General features: G+C 42.4%; 1 long non-coding RNA gene across 2 annotated transcripts; it reads left to right on the top strand.

Annotated features, from left to right (window-relative positions):
- The first annotated feature begins 8,459 nt into the window (after nucleotides 1-8,459).
- Nucleotides 8,460-14,126, top strand: LOC128409601 (uncharacterized). Of its 2 annotated transcripts, none has more exons than XR_008329267.1 (3): nucleotides 8,460-8,704; nucleotides 11,248-11,300; nucleotides 13,265-14,126. It is a non-coding gene; the product is annotated as an uncharacterized LOC128409601 (long non-coding RNA). The 2 variants fall into 2 exon arrangements; XR_008329268.1 differs by lacking the exon at nucleotides 8,460-8,704 and adding an exon at nucleotides 9,644-10,033.
- Nucleotides 14,127-14,457: the final 331 nt, after the last annotated feature.

Genomic DNA, 14,457 nt, shown 5'->3' with positions numbered 1-14,457 from the left:
TACGGTACTTATCTGCCTTGAAAGAACTTAGCTAGTTCAATAGGGAGTAGATGGATAAGATTTTTTCATTTACTGACATCTGCAGTAGGACACCTGGAGGCACTGAGATGAGAAGAGTGGTTTTTCCAAAGGAAGTTAAACCATCCTTTTTGAAAATTGAATGCACATTAGCCATTCCTTTGTATTTTAAGATGTGTCTATATTAAGGACAGTTGAATATGTTTTCTCATTTTCCCATTCTTCAGTTCAGTTGTCCACATTTCCATATCAGTTTGTGATTTTTTTTAAAGTGAAAATTCAACAGCAATTTAGTGCAAATTGCTCCTAATATGCAGTTTTTAATACAATTTTTCCCTAAAATACACATTTTTGCAAATTAATATAATAACAAACACTTTATCCTACTATATGCATTTTTATGCACATTACTTTGCTGGAGAACTGCACTGCATAATTCAGAAAGTGTAAATTTGAAAGGATGGCTGTGTTTCAGTTCACATATTTTTTTTGGAAAGTGAGAATTAGGTATATTGTGAGAATTAGATATATGTGTTAAATTGGAACTGAATAGCATTCCTCCCCTGTGCCTGATCTCAATGTGCACATTGTAGCAGTGAGCCCACAGTGGAAGCATCCACCATGCTTTGTTCAGAACCCTCATGGCCCCTTCCAACTTTATGATTCTATGAGTCTAAGACGTACTCCCTGAAATCAAGTTCAAGGGGGGAAACATAATTTCTGGTTTTTGCAGAAACAAGTGGTGGCTAGCACTGATTGGCTGGGAACTGCTGATGTTACTAACTTCCTCTTTCTTCTACAAATAAATTTTTGTCAACATTTCAAAATTTTATTCTGCCCTTAAAGGAAAATAGAAGAAGAGGGTGAAGGTACATTACATTTAATAACAGTAAACAAATTAAAAATTGGACAGATTGCCTGAAACATGAATAAAAAGAATAAGGAGCCAGAATGTGATTCATTGGCCAGTGCGTCTATCAAATGGGTCACAAATTCAGAGAGAAGCTGGGCTCAAACCACAAGAGGAAAAATCATTTTGAGTCCTGATTTGTGTTTACATGTCCATGCAATCTTAGTGCTCGTGCTGATTCATCACCCACAAGCTAAAGTGGTCTAAGATGAAGCTCAGTTTATTCACTACAAAAGGAAAAGAGCACCAACAGCTCATGGAGACAACCCTTTACTTCTTCCTGATGCCTTAGCCAGTCTGCAGAGTTTCTTCTCCTGTCACAATTAATTCACTCGCAACTGTCAGCTTCCAGAAGATGGCATCTTAGTACACAGCTTGCATGCTGCAGTCTGTCAGCACAGCATGAAATACTGCCTACAAGGAAGAATAAATACCTCTGCCTTTCTAGGCTGAACTCAAAGTTCCTGGATTAACAGTAGTAGTAGTAGCAGGTGACAGGGAGTGGAGCAAAAGAAAAGGATGACTCAGCAATCAGTCATCTTCCACCTTTTTATCTCTCTTTTGCTGGCAGCGCAGAGCAGAAACAGAATGAGATATAAATGCCATTGGTGGGATGAGCTCAATCTATAAGAAGACCATTAAGTAGAGTTGCCATACGTCCAGAATTTCCTGGACATATCCAGAATACTGCAGTCGGCAGCAGTGTCCGGGTGGAAATCAGCAAAAAGGGGGGGGGGACCAGGGAAATCCAGACATATGGCAGCCCATGCTGGCAGTGTTGCTTTGGCCACTTTCCCCAAAAACTCAACACCTTTGCCAAAAACAGCTCAACAACTTTTCTGTCCATATTCTTGCTGTTTGAAATATGGCCACCCTACATTAAGACATGCCCCCAAACTCCAGTTCTCTAGATTCTGGCCCACACAACATGTGTTGGCCTTTAAAGTTTTCATTACACTCCAAAAAGAGAGACATTACAGTTAAATATAGTTGTTGTGGGGTCTGTCTGCGCAGGGTAGCGCTTCACCACATAATCAGTAAAAAGTATGGCCAAGAACTAGAGAAGCCTCATTAACAGTTCATAAATCATAGAGCTGAAAAGACCTACAAAATTGATGACTGCGACTCCATAGAGATGCTTAAGGACATTTAGATCAAGGGACTGAAACATGCCTAATGCTGTGTGAGATTATGGCCATCCAGTTTCACCCTCCCTCCCACAACCACCATCACTGCAGATTCTTTCACATCTTACCACTCCCCAACATCTCCCCTGCATAGCCCCAACAACAGTGTGTCACTGATAATGCAATGGGACTCTGCTCCCCTCTCCTCCCCTTCCTCCTCCCATCGGCTCTGGGGGAAGCAGGAGACTCCCCAGAACAGGATGCAGTGGGGAGAGAGGAAGGGTCATTCTGCCAGGCAAGAAGGAATGCTTGTGCTGATGATGTTGAATCCCTCCCTATGATTTAAAGAACAGCAACCCCATTCTAGCTCCATGGGGAAATTACGATATAGACCAGGCAGAAACACAAGGCACTGATGTATATGAAGTTTGACCACTGCTCAGTACTGTCCGTAATGACTTTCCAGGGTTTCAGACAGGGAAATTTCCCAGACCTACCTGGACATACCAGGGACTGAACCTGGGACCTTCTGCATACAAAATATTTGCTGTACCACTGAGCCATGTCTCTTTCCCTAATGCAGGAGTTTCCAAATAGTACCATCAGCTCCTTTGCTTGCTTTGGAGAAGACCTGTAGTTCCCAAAATACCACCACAAATATGCACTGTGAATGGCTGGGGAGTGGTTGTAAGTTCATCACTGTGAATGAAGAGGGTGAGGTGAGGAGGAGAAGAAATAGACCACTCAACTGGTCCCGAAGGCACCAAAATGCCATCTTAGCTAGCCTATAGCAATGAGGAAGGAGCTGCATCTTTGGGGAAAGACTATTCAAGTGGGTGTGCTAAAATGCCTCCCACTTACTATCTTAAGGCTGGATGGGATCTGATGAGCTTGCAACTTTATTGGAAGGAGTAGGTAAATTTCCACTCTCCTTTTCAGATATTGTGTTTCGAGATTTGGCCGTTCCCTCTTGAGAATAGGATCGGGCCACAACTGCAATGTCACGTGGCACAGCATTTCCCAGACATTTTTCTAATTAAATCATGAGAATTTTCTACCTAATTGCTTTATACATTTCCCAGGAATAAAGCTCACATTAAGATTTAATAAGACTCAGCTCCATTCACCCCAGAGCAGCTATCCAACATGATTGCCTCTCCTAATGTTCTCAGCGATTCCTCAAGAGCCAATTGTAATGATCATTAAGAAATAAAGGCCCTTCCGCCGGGTATTAAGTGTACCTCTGTGCACCTGGTTCCCTGCAAATGATCCACAACTATACACTACCTAAGGAATAATAATAACAAAGATGCTAATTGCCCCATGGCTGCATCCTGAGAAATTGTGTCATCGATTCTTCTGGGAGGAGGCTCAAACAGTACCATTTTCAAGAAAGGGACCATTCTCAAATGTTCCTGCTTTGGAAGCCAAGTAGCTCAGATACATGCACTGTGCACATCCACCATCCCACTCAAGCAACACAGGGGAAGAACCCTCTCTCCGTAGCAGAGCAAATGCTTTGCATGTGAAAGGTTCCATATTCAATCCCTGGTGTCCTTAGATAGGGCTGGGAGCCTTTGTCAGTTCGGGTTGACAATATTAAGCTAGGTGGACTAATGGTATGACTTGCTGTAGAGCAGCTTCGTATATTATCCCTTTCCAGTTGGCATCTGTTCCTCTTCTCTGTCACACATGTACTTTGCAACCTGACACTTCCTGCCTTTGCTTGACAAGATCAAATGTAAGTTAGGAGCACAGCCAATGAGCCTCTGAGAGAGGTATAGTAGGGGTCCAAAGGGAAAAACAGCATGGCCTTAGAAAAGGAGCTCTTAGAATATACAATGTACTCTGCCTGTTTGCTATGTGGGAATGTTTTCTGCTGTCACATACATATTAGCATTATTTTGGCATGGGGAATGAGTCACAGTAAGCTTTAAAGATCGGCACTAAAAAGAAAACACTGTCAAGGGACTCTGCATTGCCTCAAGCAGTCAGCATTATTCTGTTGGAAGCCATTTTAACTATTGAAAACAACATTCACCTCTAGGGGCAGGATCAAATGATGGGAAGAAAGATGGTCAAGACATGTCAGTGAAGAAGCAAGGCAATAACTTTATTGTCTCTCTTAAACAGGAATAGAATAGTACCTGACTCCACCCCAAGTCCAGTGGCACCAGTGATTAAGGTATATAATTACATGATCCACTAACATTTCTGGGCTGCTTAAGAACATAAACATAAAAACAGCCTGTTGGATCAGGCCAATGGCCCATCTGGTCCAGCATTCTGTTCTCCCAGTGGCCAACCACATGCCTGTGTGAAACCAGAGAGCAGAACATAAACAGCAACTGACATTCAGAAGCATTACATGTTTTGCCGTGCTAAATCTCTGCTGGGGTTCTCTCACCAAAGAGTACTTGCCCCAAACTTGGATTTTGGCTTCCAATGAATTTTTCCATCAGAGACTATGATCAGATTCAGACCTTATGGCATCAACATCAGTCAAGTTGTGTTCCCCCGCCCAAACCACCTGGCTTGATGAAGAGTTTTGGATAACTCGAAAGCTCACACCCAGTATTTTGTGACATTTTGACTGGCCTATTAAAAACATTGCTTCGGTTCTCACAAAGCAATGGCACAACCTCTTCCTCAGCTGCTTCCTCCAGCTACAAACATTAAATTCTCTCTGCTTATCTCTTTGTCCTAATTCAAATGACCAACTACTTTCTTTTCTCACACACATACCCCTGAGCACACACCCTCAGACCCCATTTTGCAGATAGATTTGGGGTTTTTTAATGAATGAGTCATTTATTTTCTCCCATTGAAGAAAGATCAACCAATCATGTCTGTTAACAAGCAATCAGCTTAACAAATATTGAACATCCATAACACTATTCAAGAGTGGACTTTTAAGCAAGAACGACTCCTTCTAATAAGGAGGGATACCAGGCATTCCCACCAACATTGTCTAGCACAGGCTTCCTCAACCTTGGCCCACCAGATGTTTTGGGACTACAATTCCCATCATCCCTGACCACTGGTCCTGCTAGCTAGGTATCATGGGAGTTGTAGGCCAAAAACATCTGGAGGGCCGAGGTTGAGGAAACCTGGTCTAGCACCTCTTTTGTTTCTCTAGTCTTCACTCACAGTATATTTGTATCTCAGGGGTGCCAACTTGAATAAGATATTGTGGGGGCCCAGATAAGCCCCGCTCACATAATCGATTACCGTACATGACGCAGTGCACACACACCATTTGAATGGCAATGCCCATCAACTTTAGGAGGCCTGGCCCCCTCAAGTATTTTATTGTGGGGGCCAAAGCCCCCAAGGCCCCTAGGAGGTGGCTCCTATGTTGTATCTAATGTGTCTAGCAAAGTCCTTGCTCTCCTAATAATGGCCACTGAAACTCTTTCACTACCCCACCCTCCCGCCAACTAGTTTTCATGGACTTTCAAATCTTGCTGAGGACCCCCCATCCATCTTTGCCCACTCCAGCCCTAAAATGTGAAATGGCATCATTAAACACCATCTCATCTCCTGGTATTCACATGTCACTTAGTGCTGATTGGCACAGTCCCCTTCTCTTCCACTGTTCTGTGACCTCAGCCAAGCAAGGCTCTCTTGAACTTTTCACGCCAAGGGCATATGTTCTTCCTTGGACTCTCACGCTTGGAAATGCAGGAGCTAACAAATGTCCATTGCCCCTGGCTCTGCAGGCCTTACCAGCTGCTCAGAAAAAGGAGAAGATTGCGGGGGGGGGGGGGTGAGAGACACTGGAGTTGAGACAGCTCAATATATTTTGCTTTGGTGTGCTGAGTCATCCTTCCACATTTGCCTGTGTGGGTGGGGGAGGCTGGGTAGAAATTGGTGGCAGGGTGAGGCAGAGGGCTATTCTTCTTCTCCCACTCGCAAGCTGGGAGAAAAACGTCCTTCATTCTTGTCTTTCCAAAGCAGCTTGAGCCAAGAGCTGCAAAGAGCTTTGCAGCCACTGCAGTAAAGAACTTCAGCTAGATTTCGCATGCACCCTTTTTTAGTGTAGTTAAATAAACAATGTGTTTTGTTTTACTGGCTCTGTATGGTGCCAGTACTATAAAAGGCACAAATAATCTGTCCTTTAAAGTGACTAGTTCAGACCAAAAGAGCAAACATAATTGAAAGTGTGTGTGTGTATTAAAATAAAAGGTGCCGACCATTAAAAAACAAATGAAAGAAGTGGCTCAAAAGGAGGGGGGTTGTGCTGTCAAGCTGATGCACATTTGGGCTGCTTCCGCAGGCAGGGAAATGGGACCCCGTGTCTCTGGCTGACAGAGGCAAAGTGTGTTGCAGAGATGACTCATTCATTTCACAGGGAAGATGATGCTATCTGCTGTGAGAGATCAGTTCTCCCGCTCTGCTTCTATCCTCCTCCCCCACCCCCTCAGGTGAACTTGCTACAGCATTCTCCTCCAGCAGTTATGAGCAGACAGATGACAGGGAGGAGGTGGGTAACGGACTGAGATTTAAGCAGGAAGCTCTGTCTGTTGTTAGCCTTTGTTAACAAGGAAACTGATCTCCCTCCTTCTCCCCCCCCCCCACAACACTCCCCCCCCTTGCCTACTCAGGGAGCAGGGTTTGGAAAATTACTTGGGATTCTGGGCCCAAGGCCAAAATGCCAGATGTGTGTCAAAGGCAGAGCTAGCTAAGAACAGGGACAGGAGCCGCCATGCCAGGACAAACAGCCCCACTCCACGCTTCTCTAACTGGCTTTACCCAACTAGAGCTTTCTTTTCAGATTTGGGCAAGATTCTACCCTGGTGCCTGTAGCACTGACCTTCCTTGTACATTCCTCTCAGCAAGGAGGATTTGATGTAGTGGCAGCAAGCAGTTATTATGGGGTGTATTTCCCCTGAGCAGGCTGTCCTGTCTGTCAGCAATGTGTGAAAGGATAGCTTAAACTAAAGCTGAAATAAATGTTCTTCCCTCAAGTTCTCAAAACTGCCTCTTGAATTTTGTTGTTGAATATTCTCCTGTCTCTCGGTTGTCTAAATATTTCGTCTGCCCACTCTAAGAAGAATAGAGATGTTGTCTGGAAACAATGTGCAAATAAAGAGTTGCATTCTCTTCCCCGCCCCTCTCACATACCCCTCTCACACACAAATACACAAACCTTTTCCAATCCCGCTTGTCCCTACAGAAGTGGCTTTTCTTATTTATTGCAGGTTGTTAGGCTTATGTTATACACACCTGCATGCACTGTCTGGTTGAGCCTTCTGAATAGGAATATGAGGTAAAAATACAGACCATACTGTGGCACCAGAATCCACTGTTACAATCCTCACTTGCTGTATAGTTAATCTAGAAACATAGTGCATTGTTAAGCTATTGAATTTGCTACCAACTTTGGCAACTTTAAATGGGGCTCGGACGAACTCATGGACAGTAAAACTATAAATGGAGACTAGTCATGATGTCTGTATACAACCTCCAGTATCAGAAGCGATATGCTTCTGAATATCAGTTGCTGGAGGGGAGGACATGGGTGGGGAAACTGCTATTGTGTTAATGTCCTGTTTGTGGGCTTCCCACCTGTATCTGGTTCATCAACGAGAGAACAGGATACCAAACCAGATGGGCCTTGGGCCTGCTAAAGAAGGGCTTTACTTATGTTCTTTTTATGTACTTGGAGCTGTTACTCCTGCTTGTTCTGCTCACCAACCCCACTTACCTGCCAATCTGCTTCCCACATACCTAGCCAACCACTGCTCCCTTTACACTTGACCAACTCCCTCCCTTTACCCCTTGCCTACCTCCTCCCAGCACACCCCCACCCTATTTTAAAGGAGAGGGGCAGGCACATCTGAGAATGGTTTGCCAAACCATTTTTGGAAGCACCTCCCACCCTCCTTTAAACAGTTTGCCTTGGCCCCCAGCCCCCAGCCCTCCTTGCTCGATCACCTGCTTGCTGTTTTGTCTTCACGCTATTGGAGGCCACATAAACTGCAGCATGACAACAGCATTGCAATTTTATTATACAGCCCAGTAAGATAAGCAGAGAAACCATTGTTTATTGTTTGCATGCTGCTAATGTTTTCTGTCACTGTTCTGAGGGAGCTTATGCTGGTATTTTTTGTTTATGTTTTCTCTGTATGAAATATTAATGTCTGGGTGGACTGACTGGATGCAGGGGAGCAATGGGAGACACCAGCTGGGGGAACCCCCAAGGGAACTCTGAAGGGAGGAAGGCTCAGAGCCAGGGGATTGTTGGTAGGTCGATGGTGAGTGGTCAGAGGGAGAAGAGGGAACAGACTGGGAGGAGGAGGTGTCAAAGCTGAAGAGGCAACAGTGAGCAGGAAGAGGCTCTGGCAGAGAGCAGTCCAAACTCAGAGGCAGGAGAGGAGTGGGGGCAAGGAGATAGAGATGCTGCTGAAGAATCTAGGAAGTCTCCTACTCCTCCTACAACCAGCTCCCCTCTTCCCATGTCTCCCAGAACATGCAGAGAAGTGAAGAGAGTGGAGTGAAGAGAGACAAGACAAAGGAGCCTTAGGCTGCTGGGGAAGGAACCGCAGGAGGAACCTTAGAGAGCGGTGGGAAGGCAGGGATCTTCAGTCCTCAAAACTGCCTCTTTGGAGCAAGACCTACTGGGAAGAGTTGTTCTGATTACTAGGTCTGTGCTGTTTTTGTTTCTTTGAATAAAGAATTAACTTCACTGATCAGGGTTTTTTTTTATTACTGATTACAGCATGGGTAGGCAAACTAAGGCCCGGGGCCCGGATCTGGCCCAATTGCCTTCTAAATCCAGCCTGCAGATGGTCTGGGAATCAGCGTGTTTTTACATAAGGAGAATGTGTCCTTTTATTTAAAATGCATCTCTGGGTTATTTGTGGGTCATAGGAATTCGTTCATTATTATTTTTTTCAAAATATAGTCTGGCCCCTCAAAAAGTCTGAGGGACAGTGGACTGGCCCCCTGCTGAAAAAGTTTGCTGACCCCTGGACTACAGCTCCTGACAACTGTTTCATTTTAATTTATTTCAGATTTTACAGTTTCAACTCATTTTTAAACTCATTTCAATCTCCTGTATACTGCATAGTCAAGTGGCATATAAATTGTTGGAATTAATTAATTAATTAATTAATTAAAAATGTGATTCAGATTAAGATCTGAAGCATAAAGGTGAAGTGTCCATGTAAGTATCTGACAAGAGTAACTACGTAATTTATGGCTTAATTCTACCCTCCTTTTCAGAGGCTCTGGCACCAGGAAGAACATGCAAGTGTGGGAACCACACACACCCAAGCTTATAAAGAGCTGCTTTATACCCAGATTAACAATCAACCCAGCACAGTCCTGAGTATTTTAACTGGCAACAGCTCATTAAAGTCTTTCCCAGAACTCCTACCTGAGAGATCCTTTCGCCAGTATTAAACATGAGACTGCATATATGCACAATTTAGCAAAATATAACTGAGATACGTACAGGTCCTGGCTTCTTATAAGCAACACAAAGTCTCTCTGTCTGACTGTCTCTTTTTCTCTGTCTTTCACACAGCCTTGCTGTAGCCTTTACTGTGCCAGCAGAATTGTGGCTGTTCTTAGGATGCTGCATGAGGACACAGGATTCTGGCAATGCACAATTATAGGGCCTGTTCACATATTTTGTGCACAAAAGAACATTCTCCATCTTTCTCCCAAAATAGAGTTTTGTCAGGGAAGTTGTATGAAAATATACCTTTTTTTATTTCCAGAGAGAAAATATGAATTTTATTGATTGTAGGCAGGGGCTCTCTGTGAAGTAACTGAGAGGGCCCAACTGAAGTATTTATTGAATCATTCATTTACTTTTATTTTTATTTTTGTATTTGTACTACAGTCTACCTTTCAGCCCACCAGGAGTCTAGTAATGTTATCATTAACAAAGATGTCAGGGGTAGGAATACGTAGTCTTGCAAGAGATCTTCAACAGAAATAAATATAGTGCAAGATAGCTAACAAAGTAAGAGTTATTCATTTCATTTATTTATGAAATGTATATCCCACTCTTCATCGTAAAGGACCCCAGGTCCACTATTCTGATGATTGTTTCAAATCTGGAGAGTCATACTTTTAGGGCAGGGGTTAGTTTCGTCCCAAACGAAGGGAAAGAAGTCATGGAAATGGATGGTGTCTTTGTGATCACCTGTGTGTTTGCAACTGTGCTAAATGAGGGAATAGTAATAATAATAATAACAATAATAATTTTTATTTATACCCCGCCCTCCCCAGCCAAGGCTGGGCTCAGGGCTGCTAACAAGCAATAATAAAAACAAGTTGAATGAATACAACTTAAAAACAAAATTAAAATACAACATAAAAATATTGAAATATTAAAATGTAGCCTCATCGCAGGAGGAGAAAGGAAAAGAAAAAAGAAAGAGGGGGAGGGAATCAAATTGGCTCCAAGCCAAAGGCCAGGCGGAACAACTCTGTCTTACAGGCCCTGCGGAAAGAAATCAGATCCTGCAGGGCCCTGGTCTCATGAGGCAGAGCGTTCCACCAGGCCGGAGCCAGAGTGGAAAAGGCCCTGGCTCTGGTTGAAGCCAATCTAACTTCCTTAGGGCCCGGGACCACTAGGGTGCTATTTATGGACCATATTTATAGAGATCTATCCAGCCCAAGCAGTGCTGCTTCACACAATCTCGAGGCTCTAGTAAGCTCATCATATTGCTTTTCACAAACACCTCTTTATAACACTCAACTTTGCCCATGTACAACAGTTTTTCTACAGTGCTCACACGACTTTTTCTCCTGGGTCATTGATGGTTTGAATGCCCCAGCACCTCATTGGGCGCCATACAGAAGAATTAAATGTTTTGTTGTTGTTGTTGTTGTTTAAAAAACTTGCAATTGATGCCAGATAGTCCTGCGAAAAGGTCACACCCATTACTTTAGTGCTGACTAAAATGTGATTAAACTTTGGTGCCACAGTCCTGCTCTGTATGAACTGCATATTTGATGTTACAGCAATACTGCATTTCAGTGTGCTTTGTATATTTCCTATGAACTGTGGTTGAAACAGATGGGCTAAAATTTATTATAGTGCTGATGACACAAGAGGAAGGGAGGGTTCGTATACCATTCAGACAGTGTCATTAGTGTCCTTGAGAGTGACTTCACAGCCGGATGAAAGATATTGCTTCTTCACATACAATTGTTTCCTTTCCTCCATAGGTATTGCCAAACACAAATAATGTCTGAAGACATTAGAAGTAATTGTCAAGGAGGTGAGTACTGAAAATAATTTGCAATTCTGCTGCTGTTTTTTTGATGCCAGCCAACCAAGCGTAAGAGACTTCAGCTCAATTTTATGAAAGTGCAAATTTAAAAATAGACCCTGGAGTCAAGGGATATTGACTGTGCCAAGGATAAAACATTTTGCAGCCCTGGCCCACATTACGTGACTAGAGCTGGTAAGCAAATGTCACTTTCTCAGACCAACAGCTTGCCACTTTTGTTTTTTTTACATGGATCTCACACTGATATCAAGAATATCAGATATAATTAAAGAAGCCACACACAGGGCTACAGCAAAGCATCCCATCAGATTTCATTCTTAACAAAGTATTTAATCTGATTAAACAAAGGAAGTCTTTCCAAGGTGATCAAAGAGCCTGAGATTTAGGATTCAAATGAAAACAAAACTCAAGACTAAAAAGAGGTACCAGCAGGAATCATAGCAGGTAGTACAAAATATGAGAGCCAGTGAGGTCCATTAACATAATTTGTTTGGGTCATGCAGGCAGTCAGTCAGTCAGTTAGTTTTATTGCACATAGCCAAAGGCTGCCGCAATGTACACAGAATCATTCAACAGTTAAAGGGAAATATGCTGGGCTAATACAAAAAACTTAAAACATTTACCGGTATATTATCAAGACATTACCTACTCTAAACAGAGTTATAGAAGGACCTTAATATACAGGTTCAGACTTTAAACAATAAAATTTATAGGCTAAAATCACCACATGACCACTAATATATTAAAAATAATGTTAATACAATGTACAATTATATTCAGAGTTTGGTGAGAAAGAGAGAATATAGCTTGATGTAGGTAGGGTCAAATAATTCCATCTCCTTTACAGTTGGTGGCTATCTTGGCTATATAATTTGCTATATAATTTTCCTAGAGGCAGTTGCAAAGAGTGCTACACGCCAGGTCACATACTTATCTATGTCTGCGAGGAGACATAAAATCATGTCAGGGGGGTTCTAGCCAGGGGACCTTGTCATTATAGGTGCTAAAACTTATTCTCTTGCTTCATTATATAAGGAGCAGCGCAAGATATAATGCATAAGGTCCTCTACTTCAGGACATCCCCTAATGCAAACACGTTTGTTTGTTGGTATGCCTCTGTGTCTCCCATCTCTATTATCAGAGTTTATTGTATTTAATAGTAACTCTGTATAAAGCTTTCCGAAGTTGTACAAAAGTCAGTTCATTAAAATAAGGTGTTTGTTCATGGGCCTAAGTTTAAAATATAATGGGGCGCATGTGGATGTGTACATAAAGTTTAGGTCATTTTTAATTGCCACTGCCCTTACAGTTCGTTTAAAAATATTTATCTGTGAATATAAGGGAAGTTCTTTGGTCTCAGTCACTGAGAGGTCATATTTGCCCATCAGTTGGGCAGCGTGATGTACCCAGTTTTTAAGGGATAATCCATTCGAGAGCTCAATCAGGCTTTTTTTTTTTGTAGTGTAGTGTTGTCCATCTGTTGAATTCTAAACCAGTAGCAGAGGATCTATTTGGCTCTCTATGCTCAACATGCGAGTTTCCAGCCTGAGGGTCATGCAGTCAGCTCTTGCCTCATTTTGTGGTGCTACTGGGTGTCACAAACTTTCAGAGTCAGTTATCCCAGAGTCAGGGCAATTTAAAGATAGCATCAGCATTAACTTTTGCTTCTCTAGTTTGTATGGAACTTCCTCATTGTTACCCTAATAAGTGACTTGTTTGCATTTTAGAATCACTCCTAGTTGGCATTTTGGTAAGTTGCAGGAATAACACAATTGAGTGTTTCTGCGGAGAGGCAAATTTCTGTAGGTGAGGCCCTAGTTAAAATGTTCATGCAATAAAGTTTAAACTTTGGACAGATTCACTCCTAATTAGAGCCAAGGTCATGGTATGATGGCTGTGAGACGAGCTCAGGATCCTGGGCCGGCTCATCCCTGCTCCCTTTCTGTCCTCAGAACATCCTGTTTTGGAGCTTCCTGCTGGTGGGGAAACTGCCAATAGGCCTCTCATCTGCAAGTTCAGCCAGCAGAGCTGAGTAGAGTAACACCTCGCCCAGCCCAGCATAAGGAGGTTTGGACTGCTCTGCCTGACAAGAGAATTAGTCACGGGACCTTGATTTATGCACTCAAATGCAGTATTGGTTTGAAAATGTGACCTGCCATATCTTAACAGAACTTTAGAAACGGAGATGAGTCAGGCTGCAGTCTGGACTCCTGACAGAAATTTCGTAAACCTGACTCGGCTTGCCAAAAAAGCTGAAGAAACCAACTTGCGTTGACTTCAGCCCCTAAAAAATGGTCCTTTGTCAAAGGAGTTGTGACTGGTTACACTTGCCAGAATCTGCTGAAAAACTCAGCTTGTTCAGATGAATATAAAAAAAATTGCAAAATGAAGTGATCCCAAAGTTCCCTTTCCCCTTCACTTGCTAACTAAGCCAACTGTGTTGCTACATCCAGAATGGCTCGAGCAAATTAATAAAAAGGCCCAATTCATTCATTGCCCTTGTTATGAAGCTGTTGCCCCAAATCTGCTCGCTCATGGCTCACTCCCACACCACATAGATAACTTTTTATTCATTCATTCATTCATACATACATACATACATTTATTTTCATTTGTGAATTGCTTCCCATAAAACATCCTGAAGCAATGTAACAATAAAAACATAAAAATACAATTGTAGTCCAATCTATATAAAGACTTGGATAAAAACCTCCACTTGTTGGAAGAGGAAGATATTCAATAGGTCCTGGAAAGATGTTCCCCCCAAAAGGATATTTAGCTAGCGTCAAACTGAGTGCTGTCCTATTTACATGTATCTGAACCCTCTCAGGCTAGGGATTTATACCCAAACAAAGATGATAGAAAAGAAGATAATTATAAATGTAGTATTTAACAACACTGCACAGCAGCATATATATCTAGGTACAGTGTCTGGCACACATAAGAATATTCAAACATACTCACACTTCTGTCTTAAAGAAATAAGAATTCTAAACTAAAAAGGAGGGAATAGCACTAAAAACAGAGAGTGTTGCAAAGTTCACCTCTTCTAGTGCTGGCTAAAGTACTCCATATATATATATATATATATATATATATATATATATATATATATTTCACTATTTTGAATACTTACTTAAACATC

This window comes from Podarcis raffonei, chromosome 2, assembly GCF_027172205.1.
Source record: "Podarcis raffonei isolate rPodRaf1 chromosome 2, rPodRaf1.pri, whole genome shotgun sequence".
NCBI lineage: Eukaryota > Metazoa > Chordata > Lepidosauria > Squamata > Lacertidae > Podarcis > Podarcis raffonei.
The sequence above is the reverse complement of the archived record's forward strand: the minus strand, read 5'-3'. Positions and strand labels throughout refer to the sequence as shown.